The sequence below is a fragment of the Pseudopipra pipra genome, chromosome 10 (assembly GCF_036250125.1).
Source record: "Pseudopipra pipra isolate bDixPip1 chromosome 10, bDixPip1.hap1, whole genome shotgun sequence".
In the NCBI taxonomy this organism is placed as follows: domain Eukaryota; kingdom Metazoa; phylum Chordata; class Aves; order Passeriformes; family Pipridae; genus Pseudopipra; species Pseudopipra pipra.
Genome location: NC_087558.1, coordinates 14,582,798 through 14,603,303, shown reverse-complemented (window position 1 = coordinate 14,603,303; position 20,506 = coordinate 14,582,798).

The following is a 20,506-nucleotide window of genomic DNA, read 5'->3' as shown; positions in this document are numbered from 1 at the left end:
GTGTCTTCATCAACAAGATGTGTAGTACTTCAAATTCCAGGCTTTACTTTGTTTTTTATTTCAGTCTTGGAATTGAGTAGACCAAGTTCCAAGGTTTTGGTTTGCCTCTGTCACCTGCCTGCCCAGACCACATTAAGATGACTAGTCTAGCAGAAAACTGTCCAGTGAGAAAATTGCTGTTTAGGTAAAGTGGCTTGGCCAAAAGCTCGGCTCCAGAGCGAATGCAGTGTGGGTGGGTGGTAGGAAGAGGAGACCTTCTCAGCATCAGTGAATGATGAGATTGCCTCAGCTGCCTCACACAGCATCCCCCTTCCCAGAGAACAGCTGCAGCTGAGTCTCAAGCAGCCTGCTTGAAGCCTCACTGCCCGAGTGGGAACTACAGGATCACATACTCCTCTATCCTCACTCTCTTCTTTTTTAGCAACCCAAAGTAATGACTTTGAAATTATTTACTGAAGTGCCACAAACTTGAGCTGCTTTGGGGCTTGGGGAATGGAGTCTTAAATCCATCAGGTTCACTCCAAGTAGTATTTTATCTAGTACTGTGTAAACAAAATGTAGTGGTTTCAAATGCTTGCCAGTGGGAGTTTACCAGGGGCTCTTACAGCGTACAGATTACCGAGATAATGGTACTAGAACTTGATTACCCTTTAAAAAAATGTACTGCAGAACACTTCAGACCATGCTATGGAATATAGTAAAAACTGAACTATACCTGTCAAATGAGCAAAGAACATATTGCAGTGGATATTACCCTTTCCCTACTTGTGTTTCCTCACTTTCTACCATATTTTGGATTTTTCTGAGAGTCAAACAATCATTAGTGCTAATTAAAACCTTGTAATGGTGGTTTTATGTAAATGAAATTGTCATTTCATGTGGTGAATTTGACTTGCAACATATGTCTTTTTGTTTGGCTGTTCCCCTTTTGGAGGAAGGCATGTAAAATGGGGGATATCTTCTGTTTCAAGGCTGGTGGCTTTTAAGGACCTTTTGAATGTACTGTTTTCCTTATACTGAACATAATTCACAGAATCCTAAGGAAGCCTGCATGACATTGTCTCCACCTAGAGATAGGTTATTAAAATTCTAGTCCAAACTGTGTTTCTGTGTTGAACTGCATGACTTCAAAGTGAGGTTAAATCTTAACAGCTGACTAAATGCTATTTCACTGTTACACAACTGTTTGAAACTTACTTTTTCCAACTTTTATGTAGAAAAAAAATACTTCTCTTTGCATTTCTGAATCACCAGAAATGTTGGCTGCCATTAGCTTGGCTGTAAGTGGGTTTCTGTCTAATGTAGATATTTTTGTATAGGAGGAAAATGCCATTGTTTTTAGACTGTATTTTAAATGCACCTTTTATGTAAAGAAATGGGAGGAAGGAACTCCCCAAAGGAATCTGTTAATCTGTTCTGATGCCTCTGTGCCTAAAAGCTGCAGTATAGTCACAGGTGCATTCACACATGCACACTGAATTCTCTCCCAAATATTCAATAAAAGAAAGGAAAACTACTGGTCAGTGCTTGGAACTGAACTCTATTCAAGACTTTCTCTGGCTTGGGAGGTCTGTAAGCTCCAAACTGCTGTTTTGTGAGCTGGACAAACGTGATGAAGTGATACATCATGATGATTACAAATTTGAAATATTTATTGCCATTTCTACAGAACTTGTGTCTTTCAAACAGGCAGGATGGTACTGAAATTGTGGAGAATGTTGTTTTCTTGAACATTTCAAAGAGCTGAAGTTATGTATTTCATTTCTAAAATGCAGTGTATATGCATGAATCAATAGTTCAGACTCATGTCAGGCAAGTCTAATTTAGGTCTACCATTCTTGACAATGTCACTTTAACAATAACTTGGACTCTCTTTCTGTCACATATTTGAAAATATAAACTTGGTGGAAATTGTAGCTGGTTTTTATCCAGTATCTGAAAGGAGTCACAAGTTTGAAAGTGTATTTTACTCTGCCTTTGCTGGTTGCTGTCATTGATTTCTGTGACCTGAGAAAAGGAAAATGAAACAAAATCTCAGATATAGTTTCCTTTATGAATGAAAAATGAAGGTAGAATTGTTTCTTTAAACCTGTTTCTAGACCTATGCACCGCACTTTTTTTGAGAGCTGGCTGCACTGAACATGCCAGCTGAGAGATTACACGTCAATTTTGGATCACAGTGGTGGGTTTTTTGTTGTCCCTGATGTTCATGTCCATGGGGACTGGGACAACCTGAATGTAAAAAAAATTCTACAGCTCCTGCATTCAGACATTTAGAAACATGTATTCAAAAGCTGACTTTGATTTGTTGCTAGACTGCTTGGATTATTTAAGGACACTACCTCTGTGGATTTCTACATCCACAATTTTTTTATCTAAAGCTCTGAAAGACATTGTTTTGTTTGTAGGCTGTGTCATAAACTAAGCCTTTATTATTTTTGTCTCGACTCTCATTTTATAACACAATGATAACAGATAATTTCTCACTGTTTCTCTGTTATGTACTAAGAGAGTGAACAGCTGCTGCATTTATTATTAAGATATCTCTGCATACATGTTATTTGGCAAACAGTTATGAGTTATAAGGATGCCAGATATTTCAGTGCAAACTGTTACAAAGACTTATCTTGTGTTTGTTCCTGGCCTGAATGGATAGGGGGGAGTGGGAAGACCCTGCACTTCAGTAGTAGAACATCTCTTTGCTGAGCGGTAGATGCTCAGTTTTCTAAGTATTAATGGAATTTATGTAATCAAATTAATTACTCTGCCTTACCTACTCTACTACTGGTCAAATCCAAGGATGTAACACACTTGGCAAATGCTTATTTATGGATTTCTCTTTGCCAGTACAGTGTGTGTTCTCCTTTTTGGTTGTTAAATACCCAAGAGCAGAGTCTTATTGGTGTTCAGCAAATATCTTATTTCATCAGTGTAAGCATGTATATGTATATAGTCTGGGCAGTACATTTTCTGAGACTCTCTAATAGGAAAAACTTGATACCTTTGAACAGATATTATTTATTCAGAAATAAGCCACTAGCTGAAAAATTTTGGTGGCTCTCGGTTGTTGCAGATATAAAAGGTAAATGGTGAAATTGTTCTTTAGTTAGCAAGATTATTCCCAAAATTGTGTTCTCTCTCTGAACATAGTGGAAGAAGAACAACAGTTCTTCCTTGGATATCCCTGAATTTTACCTCTTCAGCAAGCTTTTTGTTGGATATCTGTTTATTCTAAACAGATATTCATTTGCTATATCGCAAACTTGAGCTTAGATAGCTTATGGGTAGAAATTATTTGGTAAAAGTAAGTAACTAGAATAAATCTTTATGTAGGTTACACTGGGCCTTAATACCTGTTTGGTTGCACTTTTCAAGGCAATTGAACAGTTAAAATTTGGTATACGGTGCAGTAAATGAAAAATTTTTGTTGCCCAAATTAGACTTTTTTAAATCGATATGAAAGACTGTATACAGAGCAAGGCAGACAGTTGCTCTAATGATTAGGTGCTCCAGCAAAACTATTTAATACCTAGCTTTTTTCCTGCTACCAGTGAAGAACAGATGCAGTTCTGTAAGTGTGAGAGTGTGCATGTGCTTTGTGTCTATCAGCATCAGAGAGGTCCTGGTTGCTGCAGTCCAGAACCTGAGGACATGTATGGTGAGATCCCCTGCTGCTTTCCCCTCCCATTCTTTCCACTGCTTCCCACATCTTCCCTGCTCACCTGTGGTGCAGTGAGGGAACACATCAGGAAGCTGTGCAAAGTGACTCATGCTAAGCAGTCAGAGCAATAGTTTGGGAATGCTCTATTCAATGGCACTCTTTTAGGGCTGGAGTGGAAGATGTTATATGAATACATTCTCACAGTGGGTTTTTGAACGTCCTTAAAAATACTCCATCTAATTATGCAAATACATGAGCTTGCAATATTTTATCAGTTGCCTGCAATCATTGGACCGATATTATTAAGGGGTTTTGTTCTATTATTGTTAATAATAAAATAAACAATTAGGACCTCCTGAAAATATAGCAGGTTTTTTCTGCTGGAATTATGGTGTCAACTTTGGGAATTCTGGTGGAAAATATTATGATGTTATAAAAGATAATCATGAAGAAAAGCTATGCATGGGTATCAACAGATTCTCTGTTTGCAGAGACAGAGTGACTTCCCTCTTATATTTTTAATAGTCTCTGAAGTTACTATGGTGTAAACACCTCTGTTAGAATATGAATCTACCCACTTAATACAGTTGCATTAGGGCACAGACTAATTGCTTCAGTTTTTAAATTACAAATAAAATTGACTTGCCATATTTCCTACTTGCATGAAGACAAGGCTTTTCCTATAAAGTGTATGGGGCTTTTTGTAAAATACAAGACAGCTCTTTTTAACTTCCTTGTTCCTCTATTTTGAGTTCTTTGGCTAGATTGTTCCTTCTGTAGTTTTTAATAGACTTTAACAAAGTTGTCCTAATCCTTTACAGTGTCTGAAAATAGCTCAGTTCTGGTGAAGAGGCAGCTGAAAACAGCTGGCTGGTCCCCAACTAAACTAATGCATAAAGCATCTGATGGGTTAAGCCTGTCTTGAGAGTTTGCACTCCATCTGCGTCTGGACTTCCTTGCTTTGCTTTATGTGCAGTATTGCAGACTACTCCTCATGAATCTAAAAATGTGTCAAATCCAGCCAAAAGATTATACAACAAAGTTCAATAGAAAAAGTGAGAGTAATTATTCAACTACTGTCTGATTTTTCTGTTCAAAATAGCATTTTTTTTTTAAATACCAGCTATACCATTTAAAGAAGCCTGATGAAACTTAAGTCTACCAAGGAAAAAGGTGTTATCAGACAGCCATTCTGTGTAACATTCTACAGTATTTATTCATAGCTTTATAAAACAAAAGGAAAGCTTGGCAGAAAAATAGAGTTTTCCTAGAGTCTGAGAGCTAATATTTGGCTACATCTTTGAGTACCTCACAAAATATTAATTACAACTGAAGTTTATTCTGATTACTAATACAAGTTTAATTGTTGAAGAAGAAATCTTCCATGTGAGCATGACTTTAATAATTTTATTTAATTGTATTTCTTTTTGCAAACATGATTTTTTAATTCCATTTTGAAAATTTGTGATGTGCCAGAAAACTCTGTGCTCTCTTCTCCATTACATCTCCACAAGGGTTTGTAGAGAATCTCTTCATTAGGCTTGACATGGGAAGAAACAGTTCCAACCTAAATAATAATTTAGTTGATGTTTTTTTCTTTACAGCTTTTAAAAAAACGTCAAATCATCTGAAACTTTAAAAGCAAGTTCAGTATTCCAGGGGAAGGAAGCTTGACATTTGTCACAGAATGAAATGTTCTCCCTGAAGTCATACTAGAAATGGGTGAATACAAATGCAAATTTCCCAATCCCTTCTGAATCTAGGGAGGACAAAATTGCTCTGGTCTCAATCAGCAGCAACACTTACAAAGCTGGATTGCAGTTCTCCAGTGGTATAGATCCAATCTTGTGAGCAATGAGGTGGCAGTTGCCACCTTTTTTTACTTGGCTATTGTGATCCTGCTTTTCATTTCCTTAAGTCACCAGGTGCTTTCAGGGCAGGAATTGCAGTACTAAGTGTGAGCATGAGGACTTGGATTGTTTTGTTGTTTTGGTTTTTTTTGGTGCCCTGTCCCCCTGTATTGCTGTCCTGTGTAAGTCCTAATGCTGTGAGTGTGTCCTGAAGAACATGGTTGGCCATGGAAAACCTCATCTGAAAGTGTAAATGGGCTGCAGCTGAGGCAGGGACTGAACTGCTTGGAGGTCTCAAGGCTGGTCACAGAAGGAGCCTCTGTCTGAGTGAGGATCTGAGGATCTGGTTAGGGAGATGGGGTATGTAGGTAACCCTGGTTGTAGGGTTAAAGATGAGTAGTTGAGCTACAGCAATTCTTGTGTTCAGCTTTTGTTTTCTGACTCGTGATGAGCTAGATACCTCTCTACTGAAAAAATAGCTTTTAAAACTCCAGAGGTAGAATTGGAATAAAAATTTGTATTCCTAGTAAAATGTTTCTGATGCTCCCTAATTCACTGATATCTATCATAATACTCTTTTACTATTAGGAATTGGCTTTCAGTGGCTACACAGTTCTATTCATTAATTGTAAGTAAGCTGGTTGAGATGCCACACTTTCTAAATTGAATTCACACTTACACCAGTCTTCTAGAATGATTTCTAGATGCTTTTAAATGGCTATGATCTGGGTTCATTAAACAGACTGTATTTTCTCTGTCTAAGAAACATTTGTGTGATTAGTTTTTGTAAAAACCTGCCGCTGCCACTGAGATGCATATTGCAATCTTACAGATACATAATCAATAAACCAGGAATTCTGAGCCCTGTTCCAAGCTTTTCAGCAGTATTTATTTAGTCATTAGCCATGCCCATGCACTTATTGATCTTCAGTCTACAGCTAATTTTTTTTGGTGTAATTTTTTCAGTATAACTTGGCTACACAGATGGCTTTGGTAGTTTCAAACAAGCAATTCTTTTATCCTCTTTATAAGAATGAGGGGTAGACTTCCACTAAACACAAGCTTTTTCCTTTTAATGACACTGGTATTTCATCATGGTCACTAAAGCTTATCCTGATTTTCTGCCTGGTTGTTGCATTGCTTTACTACAAGTGACTTGGACACCTGACTTTGTGCTGCTCAGAAGAGACAGAATTCCTGCATTCCTATCTCTCTCTACTTTTCCCCTTTATATTTATTATCTCTGTTGGAGTGCTAGGCAGAGTAGTGTTTTTATGGCCTGAAAAACATGAGTCAGCTAGAAAGTGTGTTGAACTTTGAGGAGAAGAAGCTACATGATGTCTCTCTTAAGTCGCGGGCTGGTTACATTGAATCTGTAAGTGGTGTTGGGAATTTGTTGTTGCTCAGTTCTGTGTAGTACTTTGTGGTCCTGCAGTACTGTGTTAAAGCAGGGACTTCCAAAGAATTCTGGTAGGAGCATAGAGAAGGGGGCGTATCTGACAGGACTATTTGCTTCCTTAACAAACACTTCATGATTTCAAAGCATAGGTACTTACAGTAAGTTGCTGATGTTTCTCAGAAGATCTGATTTCTAACAAAAGCAGGCCCCTTTATGTTATTTCTCTGCTTTTGATGTGCCATAGCTTTCTCTGAGTTGCTGTGCAAGGCCCTGGGAACTCCATTACCCCTCCAAGCAACGCAGGATGTTTGCAGGTAACATGCAAATTACAGCAACTGAAAGGGTGTAGCATCATTTGGAAGATTACACAAAAGCTTGTTGTTCTGAGGCATGGACATGAGCAAAGCAATGACCTCCTTTGGCCACATCTTGCTCTCAGCTGGGGTGGCTTAAGCAGATCAGCTCAGGGCAGTGATGTAGCCCAGAGCAGCTCTGGTCAGTGTTTGTGGTGGAGGCTGGTACTGATTGACCATCTGCTCTTGCTCAAGCCACTTCTCTTGGCTCCTGTGGTTGCTGCCACAGAGTAGCACATTAAAGAGTATCCTTTTTGGGGGTGTCATTGTGTTTAGGCAAAAGTAGGTCTCTGAAATCAACCCCTGTCCTCACCAGACCTAGAAATAAATGTATTCAATGAAAGTATTTTAATCCAGATAAATGCTTCTGCTCATTTGCTGCCAGTGTTTTCCTTCTGAAGTAGCTTAATATCTTGCACAGGGCTCATTTCCCTGCCAGTTGTTCCTAGTTCTTAGAGCAGTGGTGGCTCTTCTCATCAGTGGGTGCTATTGGGTATTAAAGTGAGATGAAGGGTTGAGAGGATGGTTGCTCACTCCCAAAGAGAGCTGGAGTACTGGGTATGGCCTTGCACAGTAGGTTTTTGAGCTAGTGTTGGGGTCTATATGAAGAGCTGAAAAATATTTCTAGCTTGAACATAGGAGCTTATTTTTGCCTTACACTCCCCCTATACAGGGTGCCTGCAATAAATCTTCTTGCTATTTTGGTAGGATTTTTAAGACCAGGTTTAAAGTTTTTGCATTAAACTCTGAGGATTTTTTCACTTTTATGTACAAGTTCTACTTGCGCTGGCAGGGGTGAATAGAGACCTCACTCTACCTGTTGTGAGGTAATGTATTATATTTTGTGAGAGAATGCATATTTGGCTTAGTGATTTCTCCAAGTCAAATAAGGTAGAGTTCTTTGTGTTTGCAATATTGCTTTCATTAGCTCATAAATAGCAGCTGTTTGTCCTGGATATGAATTGCCACAGAAATGGCTGAGATGGTAATTTTCAATGCTTTACACAACCTTTTGAAAAACCTATGATTTCACTCTTCAGCGCTGCAAAATTGGATCATTTTTAATATTATTGGAATACAATGCAGTTTTTCATGGTAAAAGTGGTTCTGAGAATTGAGAAAAAAAAAGAGGACAAAATGATGCACATGGGGATGAGTTAAATACACTGATGGAGACAGGATGAGGGCATGTGAATAGAAAGACTTTGTAATGCTAGCTCATATACTCATCACAGGACAGGTATTTGAGAAATTTCATCTTTTTAGAGCAAAGCTTATTATGAAAAGAACTGTTATTTCTCCTTCCAGTTGTTATTTCTGTTATTCCTCCACCTTCTGTGTACATCACACCCAGTGCCCTTTCTCTGTCTCCTACTTTGAGCCTGGGCAGATTACTAGGGAACTCATTAAAGCTGGGGTAGGAAAAGGTTGAGAGCTAATCAGACTGATCTGTCTTGTGTTGCCTTTCCCCCTTTTTGCAAAGTCTTTATAGTTTCAGATGTATACAAAATTCTGTGTGGTGTGATGTGGTGGGATGCAGCATATGCTAAGCAATAGGTCCCTTTCAGCTCAACAGGCTGTGCCTATAAATCAGGAGATGCACTGAACGTTCATCCTACCTGAACTGCATCAGCTGGTCTTTGTTGCACAGCTGAGTCACAAAGTGCCATTTTAGGCATGAGCAGAACAGACTGTGAGTGCAGTAGAACTTAGGGAGATGGGTGCAGGAGGGTTATTTTTTACTTTGAGGCTAAATATCTGAAAATTATGGTAGTTGTCAAACTGCAGTATTTTTCTTAAATGCTGATGTGAAACAAAAATTATGAAATGTGGGTTTCTGTAATCTCTGCATACTGTCTTCAAACTGCTGTGAGAGGGAGGGATGGGTTTAATTATTTCAGAGTGCAATTTCTTTCCTAAATGTATCCAAATCTGGTTCCTGTTTGGAAGGCAGACCGTGGCAGAGGATTTTCTGATGCCAGTCCCGGATATCTTCCATTTTCACAGATTTAGCTGAATTTTGCATATGACTCTGCAGATATGCGGCCTTTGGAGTGGTTGGATTCTGAGCCTGGAATGATTAATCTAATACAAAAACTTTTGTGGCCAAAGATCCTTCACAGGTCTGTGATTGTGCATTGAAAAAGGAGTTACTTTGAGTGTCTGCTTTCTATTTCTCTAAAAAAAAAAGGACTTGTAAAAAAGTCCACTTGTGGCTTATGTTGAGAAAGCAAGATTTAGTTTCAGTCTTTGATATTCTCATTACTAGAAGCTGAAAATCCATTTAATATCTGTCCTTACATGTGCATTTTAACATTATTTAGGCTTTTCTGGAAGCCTCTTTAATATTTTTAAGGCCTCTGTGCTTAATAGTCATAGTCAGCAGGGATCTGATTGCTGGTTTGTCAAGGCAAAAAGTGATTCTCAGTTTATCTTGCTCTGTCATACTGGTAGTTCCTGCTTTGAACACTCTCACATCTACCTACAACACACCTGGTTTTTTTTAACCTTTTTGAAAGCGCACACCTCACAGTTTGTGTAGATTTGTTTGGTTTCTCATTCCTGTATCAATTCTCCTTAGCAATTAAATAAGCAAGATGACACTATAAAGAATCCAGGATGAACAGTTAGACTGTAAAATGTAGTTTTGAAGTACATGAAAAGATGAAATCCTAATTACAGTTTTGCTGTCAGACACAATAAAACTGCTGATAGCAGTATAGGAGGTGGTTTATAACAATATAAACATTTCTAATCTGAAGGGGGAAAGAATGTGATATGTAAAGATATATTCTTAGCATATGGCATTAACAAAGTTCATTCAAGTCAGGTGAATTACTGAGTCATGATGCTGAATTGCAGCTGATAAAGTTAAGTTCTTTCCTGTTAGCAGATGCAGATAACTGGTATCCAAGGGATTTAAAGAATCACCAAAGGAATCCTCTGGTTTGTGGTGGTGTTGGTGTTTTTTTAATTTGATTTTTTTTTTTTTGTTTATTTCTTTACCCCGGAGTTCCTGGACAGTCAATTTTTGGAATTCTGGGAAAAAACTGTTGTTCCCTTAGTATTTTGTAAGGGTAAACAGGATTATATACATGAATATTAGAGTTGGCCAGTATGACTGTAGAAATAATGAGTGTCTAATGAGGTCTTTGATGACCACAGTTAAGAGGGATATAGATCTGAGACAATTAACATGACTTTTTGATGGACAGTAGTGTCAAACTAACTTTATAAGATATTCTCACTCAATTCCAAGTTTGGCTAATTGATTAAAACCAGTACTAAAATAAAATAGTTCATAGACAAAAGGGATTTTTAACATTAACTGTAACACATCTTGAATAAACAAATTATGCAGAGTGTACTGAACCTGCACTATGTGAATAGGAAGAATCTTATGATAATCTCAAAATGTAATTTTAAATGGGAAGTGTTGACTGTACTTGAATAGTTCTATATTTCAGAAAATGTTGGTCTCAGTGCTGTGGTGCAATAGTAAAAGCAGTATTTACTGCTTTTCTGCATTATTTGGGCAGCTGAATCCAGTCAACCACATGCTCTTGTTGTTTGAGGACTTTTAATTTGGTCATGCTCTAACAGAAGTTAAATATTTGAGGAAAGGAACTGAGTTCTGGGAAATAGTTATGAAAAAAGCAGGAAGATGGTGATAATGGCTAATTAACAGTTTGTGATCTCTCAGGGTGAAATTGCCCTGAAACCCTTATTCTATTCTTAGATTTACAAAAAAGAAACTATTTAGAAGGAGCAGTAGTTTCTGTATTTGACATTGGGATAAGAGCTATTGGGATCCTCTTAGTCCAGAATGTAACTGGAAAATGGGTTAAGATGAATTAAAAAATGGTAAAACAATCAAATATACATTTAGAGTGAATGAGCGCTACTGTTTATCTAAAGGGACTGCTTTAGGTGTTTATTTACTGTTTATGTACAAGTATTTTGGTGAGATTTGAAGCAAGATTGCCCCCCTTTTTTTTTTAGTGAATATAATTAAACTTTCACTGGACAATATTATTTTGCTTTCAAGTATCAAGGAAAAAATCACATATTTACTTCAAGTAAAAAGTCTGCTTTTCTTCAGGAACATGGGCATAGAAACACTGGAGGAAATGGCAGCAATAAATAAACCATATCCATGTAATTCATCAGAGCCAATAATGATGAATTATCACAAATCAGCTTTCCAGCTATGTCATTCAATAACCTGTGGTATTTATTTATTACTTTATTAATGAAGAATGAGAAGAGCAGCTTAACATAAAAAAAACCCAAAACCATTGACCAAAATTAAGCAAACGAATCCAGAAAAAATGACTAAATGATTCTTGTTTTAAAACTTTACTAATTAAAATAAAAGCTTCAGGATCACTGTGTTTTGCTGAATGTAACCAATTGGTGGCAGTGGTCCCAGTTCAGATGTGAATGCAGCCTACGGAAACTAATTGACTAAGTTGTTTTGGTCTTGCCAGAGCCTAAATACTGTCATGTTTGTCTACTAGATGAGAAAAAGCTTTTCTGTTTCGTGCAAACTCTGGCAGATTAAACACTGTAAGCTAGACAGCAGTGTGTGTAGGGTTTTCAGCTTCTTCACAGTGCTGTAGAATGTTACCACTTGACTGATCGTCAAGCTGGCTTGGTTTTAGTTGCAAATAATCCATGAATGTTGAATTGTATTGCTGTTTAAGATTTCCAATTGCTGTTTGAGGCTTAACTTAATTAAATGAATAATGGCAAAATGTGTTTGAGTTAAAAATGTCCTATTGAACCTTGTGCTAGAGTGTGTAATCCCTGTGATATCCGTTCTGCTCTTAAACATTTTTGTGATGACTCATCCAGTTTGTTTGTAGTTAAACACATATTCACAGTAGGGAAAATCTTTCCATGAATTATTCTGCAAGCAAAATCCAGTCCCACAGTTAGATGCTCATAAATGGACTGAAAATAATGTTTATGCAAAGAAAAGGCACAAAGACTGTGCTTCCTTGGACTCTTAAGCTTTTTACCTCCTGGGGGCCACAAGGCATGAACTCGCCCTTTGAATGGAAGGATAATTTAATTTATTCTCAGGAAATCAAAATGTAAATTAAAGACTAGATTCCATTCTTGATTATGAGCCATGACCAACATATTGTATTGAAAAAAATGGATCATGAAACACAGTGAGGATATTACCTGTCTTTTCCCTGGAGGGAGAGGTGGATCTTATTGCCTATGAAAGATGGGGGGAAGTGTGTTCTATGTAGCTTGTTATTCATTGCACTTGCTTATGAAAATCTAAAAATCAATACCTAGAAAAAAAATGGGAGTTGACCCAAAAGTTTGCAAGTTAAGCATGAGAAAAAGTAGCACTGTCAGTAATTTTCAGCATGTTGTTTAAAAAAAAAAAAAAAAATCTTGTTCCAAACAAGACCAAAGATAGAGTCAGTACTTTTTTGGGGCCTAGGACTTGGCCATTTAAAATCAGCATGATTGTACAACATTTATGTACAACAGATTCTGAAGCAACAGATTCTAAATGAACTCCCAGCTTGTTTTCTGGTATGGAATTTGAAAATATAATCTCTGTAGTTCATTCAATACAAATGTGGCAATCAGTCTCTTGCCTTTGTATTCTAAAATCATTCCTAATCAAGTCTTCACTTAAAAAAACTAAACTGCCTGAAGATAAAAAGTAAAACACCTCTGTTAAGCATCTTATACATCACTGCACTGGAATTATTTTGTTAAGGAATTAAATCTGTTTCTTTCAAATGATTCAATCAGCTAAGTGGATATTTTGTATTACCATGGAAATGAAATCATAAAGTGTAATTGTCAGGTTTAAAAAGTTTGATGCACAATACAACTTTTTTTTCATCTTTCATTTGCTTTCTTGTTTCTTCCTAATTAATTTTCTGATTAGAATCTGAGTGATAAACTTGGTCTGTACTCCAGATAGGATGCTAACATAGAGAGCAGAGTCATAGAGGTGAAATAGAAAATTGTTTAAAGTTGTACCAAGTTGGTTGCTTTCTTTTTATCTAATTATTCTGCAGAAATCTGAATAATTTATTTTACTTTGTGTTTGTGATGATTCAAAGAGAGAACATTAATTGTTTGTGGCTGCAAATATCTCATATTAAGCACAGAAGGACCAATTGCTTTCAGGGCTGTAGTTACTGATAACGTAAAGAAAAAGTGTTTAGATTTGAATATTAAATAATGCTCCACATCCACAGTTCTTGGCATTCTCTACATTTTGACTTAGTGATTGCAATATAATTTTAAAATGTGACTACTTACCTTTAGGCAAAGAAATGTCTGCTGGGTATGTGGTGCCTGTCTAGACCAGAAAATTTATTTATTATCTCCAGGTTTCACTGTTGATAGTCATTATCTACATTTAGATCTGCCTCTGAAATGAGGCAGTTCCCATTTTCATTCCATATCCACTGCTTTATATAAAAAGTTACTGAGATCTCTCTTATCTGACATACCAGTTATATAGCTTTTAGTGGTTGCAGTGGCTGGCTTCCTACTAAGATTCAGTTAGATTTTATATTTGGGGATGGATTTTCTACTCCCATCCAAAGACACACAGTTTACAATTCCTTACTTCTCTCATTTTATAACAAACACCAAAAAACCCTCTAAGTACAGGGTCAGGGGAAGTGAACAAATTTGGTTCATTTTGCATGGAGTTGAGTGTAGATTTGACTTGATTCTCCAGCATTCTCTTTTTACCCTTATTAAGCTTAGTTCTTCTAGGCATTTGGAACTGGTAAAGCAGAGACTCTCTAGAATGCTGCTCCAGATCAGGGAGCAGAAAGGAGGAAGGTGATCTTCCTGCCTAATCCAACAGATCTCACTCCTCAGCTAAAGCCATCTGTACTCAATGATGGCCACTCTAGCTTTAAAAGCTCTCACAGGTTAAAGTACATAATGGCATTAATGACAAAGAGAGACAACTTACAAGTATGTGAAGTATTGCTTGCCAGTCTTATAAACAGAAAGACTTTCTTTCTCAAATTGTCTCACTGAAAAACAAAAGTATGAAATAGAACTATTGTTTCATGAGGAAGAGGATAGCGATCCCAGCTGTCCCAAGAAGCTATTCAGGGTACATCAGGGTTGTATGTGGTAATATTCAGTTCACACCAGAACCAAAAGAATGACAAGATGGATGTGATTTTGTACTTTTGCAATTACAATTCTCTCAAATGTCAGAAAAAAATATTTTCAGGCTATGGGGAATGAAATTAATTTTTCAACTGTATAACAGGATTTTTCTTGATGTAGAATTGAACTATACCCCACAGTCATACAATTTACTTGTCATAGGCACATACTACTTTCATTCCTTAAGACTATATTTCCTGGAATTGCTTTTGCAATGTATGTTTTACTGGAACTGTGTCATTCACTGAGCCTTTACTTTTCAACATAGCACTTACAAAACAAAAAACCCCACAAACAACAACAAAAACCCAAAAGAACAACACTCTAGGAAAAAAAGGCACAAGAAACCCTCAAACTAAGGCAAAATATGGAGGCGAGAAAGCAAATCATTTGTGAGAAGTAGAGATACTGTATTGATCACAGGCGTTCCTGTATACTTTAGGTTGGGGCTCTTTCGTTTGTTTATTTGTTTGTTTGTGTTTGGGTTTTTGTTTTGTTTTGTTTGGTTTGGTTTTTTTGGGGTTTTTTGGGTTTTTTTTTTAAAGGAGGAAAATTAAACTGTCTTAACTGGATGTTCACAATGGAAATTAGGTCTCTTAAGCCAGTTTCATCACTTGGTTGCTTTTGCAGTTTACTGAACACGTTAGTGTGTGTTAGTTCTCACTAGTTTGTAGCACTTGTAAAATCTTTCTTATCTTGAGTCAATTTGGCTGCTGTCTGTAGTATATATATATGTATATATAATTGCATTTTAAAAAAAAGGGTGTAACTTCTCAAAGCCACATAGGGCTGAAATGTGAATACCAGTAATACCTCAGCCTCCCCCACCCCTGCTGACCAAGGTGTCTGCAGAAAGATTCTGAGCAAACTTCTGTCAGTTCTTGGCTCTGAATTAGTTTTAGCTTATAGGTGAGTTCTGTAGCGTTCCCCTCCTTGAGGACTGTGTCTGAAATACAGGAGTAAGTGTGCCAAGATCACTGCTGTGCTGCATTGAACTCTTTTATGAGAAAAGCTACTTAGAGGATATAATAGCATTATTATGCAGTTTCCTACCCCTAAGTAAGGATTGGCAATTTTTTAACTGACTGGTCTATTCTGAAAGCACCTGGTAAATGCACACTTACATAACTTTTGCTTAAACTCTTCTAAAGATAGCCTTCCTTAACCATGTTTCCTGCTGATAGTGTGGCCTTCATATGACCTTGTAGTTTAATAAGCTGTACATTAAAGCATTGCTACTTAATTAGTTAATGATACCTTGATCAAATTAGATAAATGGATTGGAACAATGCTGTATTCAATTAATTTTCATTTTCAGCTAATTACTATTACTACTAATGCCTGTAATTCGAGATGTGGTTTTGTGTTGAGATATCTTATTCATTTCTATTTAAAACAGGAAAGCTAGATCTTTCCAGACTCAAATGCATTTATTATTCTGAGTGTAATTACATTTAAGCCTGTTAATTGGTGGCACTGGATATATATTTTTTTATATCTGATGCTTGTGTAATCTGTACCCTGCTAGTGTTTGCAGGCAAGATGGACATCAAGTGCAGGTGTCCTGTGTCAGCCTCTCAGGACAGGATGAGTCTGTTGCTACAAGGTAGTCCAAGCCCTGTGCTTCTCATCCTGTTGCTGATGGGCTGCTGAAGAGCAGAGAGCTGGGATGACTGAGGCTCTGCTGAAGCTGGAGGCTGGGCAGGCCTGGCACCAAACCCAGAGGGGGCTTGAGGCCCCCCTGTTGGGCAGTTTGCACTTGAACTCTGCCCTAAGTCTCTTCACTAAGAAGGTTCATAATTTTAATAACAACTTGAAATGTTTTATCTTCAATATAGCCATGTTATTCTGTGTGAAATTTTAACATGCAGTATTTTGTCAGATGAGGAAAGCTGAAAACAACATCAATGAAATGTCAAACTGATACAGAGCTTACTGTGAATTTTCGTGCTTATAAATGCAAAAAAGGCAAACTTAAAAGCCATTCTTTGATGTGGTGTTTGATCCAATGAGTGGTATTAGCCTATCATTAAAGCAACCTTTTCTGCCAGTAAAGGCTTTATTCTGATTTTTTCATATGATTGCTACCAGACAATGACAAGAAGTGAGTGGGAGGAATTCATAAGAAAAGACCAATTTGTACCATCTGTTCCAGACGTGTAAGCTGAGGTGATACTGTACGTGGGAAAGCCAAAGACTTATGTCTGAAAGTGTGATCAGTGGTTGTTTTACATTCATTTAAAAAAATTATTCTCTTTGTACTAGTTCTGGAAGTAACAATTACTTTACATAGTTTAAAAAAAATCTGTACTAGATTTTACATTGCTTAAATGGCTGACACGGTGGTTTAGTTCTGTATATAATGAAACTTATGTGGAGAACTACAGTGGACTATTGAAAGTGTTTTTATTAAAGCAGTGAAAGATCTCCAGTTCCTGGTAAAATGCATTAGTACTGTGCTTGAACAATACTATTTTTATGTTGGTATGCTGTGATCCATCAGCATAAGTTCTAGGAGTACCAGAATGCTCATAAGTGTTCAAAAGGTCTATTGACAATCAGTGAGTTATTTAGTTTACAAAATAAGGTTACAACTTTTAATCCCATTAGTTTTTTTTCTGATGCCATGGACTTTTACAAATTTTGAAGACTTTCTGGTCTATTGTGGTTAAGGTAGAGGTCATGTGGTTTTTATTTGCTGCTCTCTCCCAGAACATTTGCAGTACTCTTATGAAATTCTGTCACAAATCTTGCTTGAACCACAACCCTGTTCTCAGTTCTTGAGATACATGGTCTGTGGTCCTTTCAGAGCACTTTCATTATAACTTTGTAATGTGTATTTTAGTAAAGTAAAGTATCATAGAATAGAATCATAGAATGGCTTGATTTGGAAGGGACCTTAAAGGTTGTCCAATTCCAAACCCCTGAAGTATGTTAGTATCTTCTAAACTCTTCAGTGTGTACATAAAAGTTCAGTTAGCCAAGTCTAGTAACTGTAACACAGAGTTTTCATTGTGAAAATGTGGTGAGTTTAGTAGTTTTGACATCATACCGAATAGTAAAATATATAAATAGTAGAAATATAGGACTGTATTTCAAGTTTATGAGCCTCTGGTCCTTGCTGAAGATAGTATGAAATATTTGGATGTTGCATCTGTTATTTTATCTCTCTGAATATAAAATTTTATGAAAATGCAGAACTTATTCCAATAGTTAAAGTGATAATTTCTGTTGAAGAAAAAGACTTACTAAGTTCACAATCACAGAATTGTTAGGGTTGGAAGGGACCTTTGGAGATCATCTAATCCCACCCCACTGGCAAGGCAAGGGGTCATCTAGAGCAGGTTACACAAAAATGGGTCCAGTTGGGTTTTGAATATTTTGGGAGACTGAGAGACTCCACAACCTCCCTGGGCAGACTGTAAATTAATGTGTAAGGAATTAATTTCTACTTGTCAAACAGATGACAGTGCTGTGATTATTGAAGCTGGTCTGTTAGTTCTTTCTCTCTGCATAGGTTAATACTGAAGTTAATTACAGTTTTCAGTCCAAAGGAAACTTTGTTGACTCAAATCTAGATTTTACTTTTTTCCTTGGCATATTTTGTAACTCAGTCCTGTAGTTGTTTTACACGTAGGGAGCTCTGGAAATGTGAATCTGCTGGTGAGTCCTGTGTGGTTTTGCAGAGTGATGAAATGGTTGGGAGATCTTGAAGGACATCAGTTACTCCACTGCTGGTTATAGCATTCCTGTTGCAGGTCTCTGCAGGCTCAGAAACCCAGAATGTTTTAAAGGGTTAATGGCAATGAAGTAACTTCTGAACCTGTGACTGAAGAGCGGGAAACAAATGGAATAATTACAGTTATTTTTGTAGCCCTTGCCATGTATGGTTTGAGACCAAAATGTATAGAATCTATATGGCTTGAATACTATTAGTTCTTGAAAGTAAAAGAAGCCACAGACTCTTGCTTATCTTTTGTTTTATCTTCCCAAAATCTTAATTGCCTTCTTTGACTCTCCATATATGCTATCTGCTTTACAACACCCGGCCATGCCAACTATAGTCTGTTTTTATTATAATGCATGCTGTGTTACTCTAATTAAAATAAACCTTTTCATTTCAAATTGTCATTTTTTTATCTTCTTCTTTAGCAATAAAAAATATCCTTGTCAGAAATGCAAAGCATTCTCTTCACAATCTCATTAAATAAGTAAAGTAGGTCACTCAGCATTCTTGTATCAAGCAAATACAGACACTAAACAGTCAGTGTATTTTAAAGCTGTGTATCTCAACTCTTATTCCCACCAGGCATGACCTTATATCAGAACTGTCACTTCAAGGTTTTGACAAAATCTGACATACTATAGCTGCAATATGTCAGGAAGCTATGGGATGAGCTGAGAGGAATGAATTGCTTCATAGGCCAGCAAGAAACTGAAATGTGAACTGAGGTGAAGATGTTTGTTAGTCATCAGTGCAGGTTAAAAAAAAAAACCAAACACAAGGATAAACGTGCTTTGTAGGTGCTTCCTTTTTCATGGACAATTAAGATTATAGTACTGCTTTTCTCTTAGAGAGAAAGAAAAAAAGAAAGAAACAACGTTCCTCTCAATGAGCGGTGCATTAATTACAAAATCAGTCATAAAAATAATCATTCTGATTCTCTGGAGAAACATTTGCATGTAGATGAGCCCTCCTGCAATAGACAAAGAAAGAATACTTAGCATTTAAGCAAAACCTAATGTTATGGATGTGTCCAATTTTCCTTTAATTGCAAAAAATTCACCATGTAAAGCTGCTTTATCTTTGATGCTGGAGATTTCCATTACGATATCAACTTCTGAAAGACTTGAATAGCAAAAGGCACCCACAATAAAAAGGCCTAGTTAATTGTACAGCAAACTCTGTCAATTACTGTGCAAAATCTGGAGAGAGTGGTAGGTCATAAACAAAAGATATTTTAAAAGACAGTCTGCAAAAGTAAACTGTGATTGGTGATGAGCTGGATCCATGCTACTTTGTGAGATGATAATGGAGTTTCTTGTATCAAAAGTCTTCTGCACACATTAAGTTCCAGTACCAGCTGATGGTTGTATTGTCTGCATATACCATTATGCCAATAGTTTCCCGTTGTTTTGCATAAAAAATGGGGAATACTGGCATGCTAGGAAGTGTGGATTTGTTTTTTAAAGGGCTTTGCTCTTAGTGTTCAACTAGGTTTTTGTCAAGGTTTTTATCATTTTGTGGTAATGTGAGTAAAAAGCAGAGGAGAGTGTGAAGTATTAATGGTGTCCATCAGCTCCCTGTTCGGGTGGTCACTGTGCAACATCACTTGTTTAATTCATCAGTGCATTGAGCATTCCCAGGAGATGTAGGACACTATATGACAGCAGGATGAGGACTGTTGTATATAATGGGGCTTCCAGAGATGTATGTATTTTGGGCTTATAAAGAATTATTTCCCCATCCCACTCTTCTTCCAGAAGGTTATTAACATCTTGAGTTGAGATCTGATCTGAAGTTTGCTATCCATTGAGTGGGTTCTCTTGGGCTGGAAGGTCACAGTCGTGATCTTTCTTTGAGGCCATACCTGTAGAATTGAATGTGTTCCTTCATCCATTCCATTTTTCTACTGCTTCCCCCAGCTAATCCTATCGTGGCCCAACCTGGAAGTGGTAAAACTGAGGTGAGCTGTCTGTTTGTTTCCTTTTCTCACTTGGGTCAGGATTTGGTACTTTAGCTTAGGGCTTGTACCAGAATGAAGCTTCTCGATATCACCTGGAGGAGCACAAGTCAGAGTGCTGATGTTAAAGGATTGTTGCAATAGTGACAACATGGTGCCTTGGCTTCATGCAGCAATGCACGTTTTCAAAGAAAAGGATAAAATAATTGAAACTTATTTGATTACATACTGCCTAAAGAAACATTTTTTCTTAAGGTATATGTCTTGAAATTTTGGGCATATATTTACTTATGGTTCTATAGCGGGGTTTGAGACAATCATTCCTTCCATACATTTGATATGTGATGAGCTGGTTAATTTGACTGTTGTTATGGTGTATT